Below are 8275 nucleotides of genomic sequence, written 5' to 3' on the forward strand. Positions count from 1 at the left end.
TGAAAAGCACTTCAGGTGAACTCTGAAGAGGTTGAAAATTGGCATGGTATCATCATTTCACCCACATAGCATGAGCTAAAAAGTTGAGAGTGTTACGACAAAAACTGGGTGTACTTCGTGTACAAAACGGGCAATCTGTTTCGAAGTATTAGGGTTTCAGACGAAAACTCATCTGTTTACAAAGGGATTTCTTTTTTTTAACTTATTTGAGCTCCGGACTTTTTGTGTGTTCAAAATGAACCATTCAAAGCCACATCATCAATTTTCAACCCTTTCTGACTTCATTTGTTATTTTCCATGTACTTACTAATTTTTTAAGCTAAATGACCCAGAAATTGAAAAGCACTTCAGATGAACTCTAAAGAGGTTGAAAATTGGCATGGTACCATCATTTCACCCACATAGCATGTGCTAAAAAGTTGAGAGGGTTACGGCAAAAACTGGATGCACTTCGTGTACAAAATGGACAATCTCTTTCGAAGTATAAGGGTTTCGCACGAAAACTCATATGTTTACAAAGGGACATTTTTTGAACTTATTTGAACTCCAGACTTTTTGTGTGTTCAAAATGAACCATTCAAAGCCACATCATCAATTTTCAACCCTTTCTGACTTCATTTGTTTTTTTATGCATTTACTAATTTTTTTAGCCATATGACCCTAAAATTGAAAAGCATTTCAGATGAACTCTGAAGAGGTTGAAAATTGGCATGGCATCATCATTTCCCCCACATAGCATGTGCTAAAAGGTTAAGAGGGTTACGGAGAAAACTGGATGCACTTCGTGTACAAAATGGATAATCTCTTTCGAAGTATTAGGGTTTCGGACGAAAACTCATCTGTTACAAAGGGATTTCATTTTTTGAACTTATTTGAACTCCAGAATTTTTGTGTGTTGAAAATGAACCATTCAAAGCCACATCATCAATGTTCAACCCATTCTGACTTCATCTGTTATTTTTCATGCATTTACTAATTTTTTTGAGCTAAATGACCCTGAAATTGAAAAGCACTTCAGGTGAACTCTGAAGAGGTTGAAAATTGGCATGGTATCATCATTTCACCCACATAGCATGTGCTAAAAAGTTGAGAGTGTTACGACAAAAACTGGGTGTACTTCGTGTACAAAACGGACAATCTGTTTCGAAGTATTAGGGTTTCAGACGAAAACTCATCTGTTTACAAAGGGATTTCTTTTTTTTTAACTTATTTGAGCTCCGGACTTTTTGTGTGTTCGAAATGAACCATTCAAAGCCACATCATCAATTTTCAACCCTTTCTGACTTCATTTGTTATTTTCCATGTACTTACTAAATTTTTAAGCTAAATGACCCAGAAATTGAAAAGCACTTCAGATGAACTCTAAAGAGGTTGAAAATTGGCATGGTACCATCATTTCACCCACATAGCATGTGCTAAAAAGTTGAGAGGGTTACGGCAAAAACTGGATGCACTTCGTGTACAAAATGGACAATCTCTTTCGAAGTATAAGGGTTTCGCACGAAAACTCATCTGTTTACAAAGGGACATTTTTTGAACTTATTTAACTCCAGACTTTTTGTGTGTTCAAAATGAACCATTCCAAGCCACATCATCAATTTTCAACCCTTTCTCACTTCATTTGTTTTTTTATGCATTTACTAATTTTTTTAGCCATATGACCCTAAAATTGAAAAGCACTTCAGATGAACTCTGAAGAGGTTGAAAATTGGCATGGCATCATCATTTCCCCCACATAGCATGTGCTAAAAAGTTAAGAGGGTTACGGAGAAAACTTGATGCACTTCGTGTGCAAAATGGATAATCTCTTTCGAAGTATTAGGGTTTCGGACGAAAACTCATCTGTTACAAAGGGATTTCATTTTTTGAACTTATTTGAACTCCAGAATTTTTGTGTGTTCAAAATGAACCATTCAAAGCCACATCATCAATGTTCAACCCATTCTGACTTCATCTGTTATTTTTGATGCATTTACTAATTTTTTTGAGCTAAATGACCCTGAAATTGAAAAGCACTTCAGGTGAACTCTGAAGAGGTTGAAAATTGGCATGGTATCATCATTTCACCCACATAGCATGAGCTAAAAAGTTGAGAGTGTTACGACAAAAACTGGGTGTACTTCGTGTACAAAACGGACAATCTGTTTCGAAGTATTAGGGTTTCAGACGAAAACTCATCTGTTTACAAAGGGATTTCTTTTTTTTAACTTATTTGAGCTCCGGACTTTTTGTGTGTTCAAAATGAACCATTCAAAGCCACATCATCAATTTTCAACCCTTTCTGACTTCATTTGTTATTTTTCATGCATTTACTAATTTTTTTGAGCTAAATGAACCTGAAATTGAAAAGCACTTCAGATGAACTCTTAAGAGGTTGAAAATTGACATGGCATCATCATTTCCCCCACATAGCATGTGCTAAAAAGTTAAGAGGGTTACGGAGAAAACTTGATGCACTTCGTGTGCAAAATGGATAATCTCTTTCGAAGTATTAGGGTTTCGGACGAAAACTCATCTGTTACAAAGGGATTTCATTTTTTGAACTTATTTGAACTCCAAACTTTTTGTGTGTTCAAAATGAACCATTCAAAGCCACATCATCAATTTTCAACCCTTTCTGACTTCATGTGTTATTTTTCATGCATTTACTAATTTTTTTGAGCTAAATGACCCTGAAATTGAAAAGCACTTCAGGTGAACTCTGAAGAGGTTGAAAATTGGCATGGTATCATCATTTCACCCACATAGCATGTGCTAAAAAGTTGAGAGTGTTACGACAAAAACTGGGTGTACTTCGTGTACAAAACGGACAATCTGTTTCGAAGTATTAGGGTTTCACACGAAAACTCATCTGTTTACAAAGGGATTTCTTTTTTTTAACTTATTTGAACTCCAGACTTTTTGTGTGTTCAAAATGAACCATTCAAAGCCACATCATCAATTTTCAACCCTTTCTGACTTCATTTGTTATTTTCCATGTACTTACTAATTTTTTAAGCTAAATGACCCAGAAATTGAAAAGCACTTTAGATGAACTCTAAAGAGGTTGAAAATTGGCATGGTACTATCATTTCACCCACATAGCATGTGCTAAAAAGTTGAGAGGGTTACGGCAAAAACTGGATGCACTTCGTGTACAAAATGGACAATCTCTTTCGAAGTATAAAGGTTTCGCACGAAAACTCATCTGTTTACAAAGGGACATTTTTTGAACTTATTTGAACTCCAGACTTTTTGTGTGTTCAAAATGAACCATTCAAAACCACATCATCAATTTTCAACCCTTTCTGACTTCATTTGTTTTTTTATGCATTTACTAATTTTTTTAGCCATATGACCCTCAAATTTAAAAGCACTTCAGATGAACTCTGAAGAGGTTGAAAATTGGCATGGCATCATCATTTCCCCCACATAGCATGTGCTAAAAAGTTAAGAGGGTTATGGAGAAAACTGGATGCACTTCGTGTGCAAAATGGATAATCTCTTTCGAAGTATTAGGGTTTCGGACGAAAACTCATCTGTTACAAAGGGATTTCATTTTTTGAACTTATTTGAACTCCAGAATTTTTGTGTGTTGAAAATGAACCATTCAAAGCCACATCATCAATTTTCAACCCTTTCTGACTTCATCTGTTATTTTTCATGCATTTACTAATTTTTTTGAGCTAAATGACCCTGAAATTGAAAAGCACTTCAGGTGAACTCTGAAGAGGTTGAAAATTGGCATGGTATCATCATTTCACCCACATAGCATGTGCTAAAAAGTTGAGAGTGTTACGACAAAAACTGGGTGTACTTCGTGTACAAAACGGACAATCTGTTTCGAAGTATTAGGGTTTCAGACGAAAACTCATCTGTTTACAAAGGGATTTCTTTTTTTTAACTTATTTGAACTCCAGACTTTTTGTGTGTTCAAAATGAACCATTCAAAGCCACATCATCAATTTTCAACCCTTTCTGACTTCATTTGTTATTTTCCATGTACTTACTAATTTTTTAAGCTAAATGACCCAGAAATTGAAAAGCACTTCAGATGAACTCTAAAGAGGTTGAAAATTGGCATGGTACCATCATTTCACCCACATAGCATGTGCTAAAAAGTTGAGAGGGTTACGGCAAAAACTGGATGCACTTCGTGTACAAAATGGACAATCTCTTTCGAAGTATAAAGGTTTCGCACGAAAACTCATCTGTTTACAAAGGGACATTTTTTGAACTTATTTGAACTCCAGACTTTTTGTGTGTTCAAAATGAACCATTCAAAGCCACATCATCAATTTTCAACCCTTTCTGACTTCATTTGTTTTTTTATGCATTTACTAAATTTTTTAGCCATATGACCCTAAAATTTAAAAGCACTTCAGATGAACTCTGAAGAGGTTGAAAATTGGAATGGCATCATCATTTCCCCCACATAGCATGTGCTAAAAAGTTAAGAGGGTTACGGAGAAAACTGGATGCACTTCGTGTGCAAAATGGATAATCTCTTTCGAAGTATTAGGGTTTCGGACGAAAACTCATCTGTTACAAAGGGATTTCATTTTTTGAACTTATTTGAACTCCAGAATTTTTGTGTGTTGAAAATGAACCATTCAAAGCCACATCATCAATGTTCAACCCATTCTGACTTCATCTGTTATTTTTCATGCATTTACTAATTTTTTTGAGCTAAATGACCCTGAAATTGAAAAGCACTTCAGGTGAACTCTGAAGAGGTTGAAAATTGGCATGGTATCATCATTTCACCCACATAGCATGTGCTAAAAAGTTGAGAGTGTTACGACAAAAACTGGGTGTACTTCGTGTACAAAACGGACAATCTGTTTCGAAGTATTAGGGTTTCAGACGAAAACTCATCTGTTTACAAAGGGATTTCTTTTTTTTTAACTTATTTGAACTCCAGATTTTTTGTGTGTTCAAAATGAACCATTCAAAGCCACATCATCAATTTTCAACCCTTTCTGACTTCATTTGTTATTTTCCATGTACTTACTAATTTTTTAAGCTAAATGACCCAGAAATTGAAAAGCACTTCAGATGAACTCTAAAGAGGTTGAAAATTGGCATGGTACCATCATTTCACCCACATAGCATGTGCTAAAAAGTTGAGAGGGTTACGGCAAAAACTGGATGCACTTCGTGTACAAAATGGACAATCTCTTTCGAAGTATAAGGGTTTCGCACGAAAACTCATATGTTTACAAAGGGACATTTTTTGAACTTATTTGAACTCCAGACTTTTTGTGTGTTCAAAATGAACCATTCAAAGCCACATCATCAATTTTCAACCCTTTCTGACTTCATTTGTTTTTTTATGCATTTACTAATTTTTTTAGCTATATGACCCTAAAATTGAAAAGCACTTCAGATGAACTCTGAAGATGTTGAAAATTGGCATGGCATCATCATTTCCCCCACATAGCATGTGCTAAAAGGTTAAGAGGGTTACGGAGAAAACTGGATGCACTTCGTGTACAAAATGGATAATCTCTTTCGAAGTATTAGGGTTTCGGACGAAAACTCATCTGTTACAAAGGGATTTCATTTTTTGAACTTATTTGAACTCCAAACTTTTGGTGTGTTCAAAATGAACCATTCGAAGCCACATCATCAATTTTCAACCCTTTCTGACTTCATCTGTTATTTTTCATGCATTTACTAATTTTTTGAGCTAAATGACCCTGAAATTGAAAAGCACTTCAGGTGAACTCTGAAGAGGTTGAAAATTGGCATGGTATCATCATTTCACCCACATAGCATGTCCTAAAAAGTTGAGAGTGTTACGACAAAAACTGGGTGTACTTCGTGTACAAAACGGACAATCTGTTTCGAAGTATTAGGGTTTCAGACGAAAACTCATCTGTTTACAAAGGGATTTCTTTTTTTTAACTTATTTGAGCTCCAGACTTTTTGTGTGTTGAAAATGAACCATTCAAAGCCACATCATCAATTTTCAACCCTTTCTGACTTCATTTGTTATTTTCCATGTACTTACTAATTTTTTAAGCTAAATGACCCCGAAATTGAAAAGCACTTCAGATGAACTCTAAAGAGGTTGAAAATTGGCATGGTACCATCATTTCACCCACATAGCATGTGCTAAAAAGTTGAGAGGGTTATGGCAAAAACTGGATGCACTTCGTGCACAAAATGGACAATCTCTTTCGAAGTATAAGGGTTTCGCACGAAAACTCATCTGTTTACAAAGGGACATTTTTTGAACTTATTTGAACTCCAGACTTTTTGTGTGTTCAAAATGAACCATTCAAAGCCACATCATCAATTTTCAACCCTTTCTGACTTCATTTGTTTTTTTATGCATTTACTAATTTTTTTAGCTATATGACCCTAAAATTGAAAAGCACTTCAGATGAACTCTGAAGAGGTTGAAAATTGGCATGGCATCATCATTTCCCCCACATAGCATGTGCTAAAAAGTTAAGAGGGTTACGGAGAAAACTGGATGCACTTCGTGTACAAAATGGATAATCTCTTTCGAAGTATTAGGGTTTCGGACGAAAACTCATCTGTTACAAAGGGATTTCATTTTTTGAACTTATTTGAACTCCAAACTTTTTGTGTGTTCAAAATGAACCATTCAAAGCCACATCATCAATTTTCAACCCTTTCTGACTTCATCTATTATTTTTCATGCATTTACTAATTTTTTTGAGCTAAATGACCCTGAAATTTAAAAGCACTTCAGGTGAACTCTGAAGAGGTTGAAAATTGGCATGGTATCATCATTTCACCCACATAGCATGTGCAAAAAAGTTGAGAGTGTTACGACAAAAACTGGGTGTACTTCGTGTACAAAACGGACAATCTGTTTCGAAGTATTAGGGTTTCAGACGAAAACTCATCTGTTTACAAAGGGATTTCTTTTTTTTAACTTATTTGAACTCCAGACTTTTTGTGTGTTCAAAATGAACCATTCAAAGCCACATCATCAATTTTCAACCCTTTCTGACTTCATTTGTTATTTTCCATGTACTTACTAATTTTTTAAGCTAAATGACCCAGAAATTGAAAAGCACTTCAGATGAACTCTAAAGAGGTTGAAAATTGGCATGGTACCATCATTTCACCCACATAGCATGTGCTAAAAAGTTGAGAGGGTTACGGCAAAAACTGGATGCACTTCGTGTACAAAATGGACAATCTCTTTCGAAGTATAAGGGTTTCGCACGAAAACTCATCTGTTTACAAAGGGACATTTTTTGAACTTATTTAACTCCAGACTTTTTGTGTGTTCAAAATGAACCATTCAAAGCCACATCATCAATTTTCAACCCTTTCTGACTTCATTTGTTTTTTTATGCATTTACTAATTTTTTTAGCCATATGACCCTAAAATTGAAAAGCACTTCAGATGAACTCTGAAGAGGTTGAAAATTGGAATGGCATCATCATTTCCCCCACATAGCATGTGCTAAAAAGTTAAGAGGGTTACGGAGAAAACTTGATGCACTTCGTGTGCAAAATGGATAATCTCTTTCGAAGTATTAGGGTTTCGGACGAAAACGCATCTGTTACAAAGGGATTTCATTTTTTGAACTTATTTGAACTCCAGACTTTTTGTGTGTTCAAAATGAACCATTCAAAGCCACATCATCAATGTTCAACCCTTTCTGACTTCATCTGTTATTTTTCATGCATTTACTAATTTTTTTGAGCTAAATGACCCTGAAATTGAAAAGCACTTCAGGTGAACTCTGAAGAGGTTGAAAATTGGCATGGTATCATCATTTCACCCACATAGCATGTGCTAAAAAGTTGAGAGGGTTACGACAAAAATTGGGTGGACTTCGTGTACAAATCGAACAATCTGTTTTGAAGTATTAGGGTTTCAGACGAAAACTCATCTGTTTACAAAGGGATTTCTTTTTTTTAACTTATTTGAACTCCAGACTTTTTGTGTGTTCAAAATGAACCATTCAAAGCCACATCATCAATTTTCAACCCTTTCTGACTTCATTTGTTATTTTCCATGTACTTACTAATTTTTTAAGCTAAATGACCCAGAAATTGAAAAGCACTTCAGATGAACTCTAAAGAGGTTGAAAATTGGCATGGTACCATCATTTCACCCACATAGCATGTGCTAAAAAGTTGAGAGGGTTACGGCAAAAACTGGATGCACTTCGTGTACAAAATGGACAATCTCTTTCGAAGTATAAGGGTTTCGCACGAAAACTCATCTGTTTACAAAGGGACATTTTTTGAACTTATTTGAACTCCAGACTTTTTGTGTGTTCAAAATGAACCATTCAAA

The sequence above is a fragment of the Triticum aestivum genome, unplaced genomic scaffold, assembly GCF_018294505.1.
Source record: "Triticum aestivum cultivar Chinese Spring unplaced genomic scaffold, IWGSC CS RefSeq v2.1 scaffold3576, whole genome shotgun sequence".
Classification (NCBI taxonomy): domain Eukaryota; kingdom Viridiplantae; phylum Streptophyta; class Magnoliopsida; order Poales; family Poaceae; genus Triticum; species Triticum aestivum.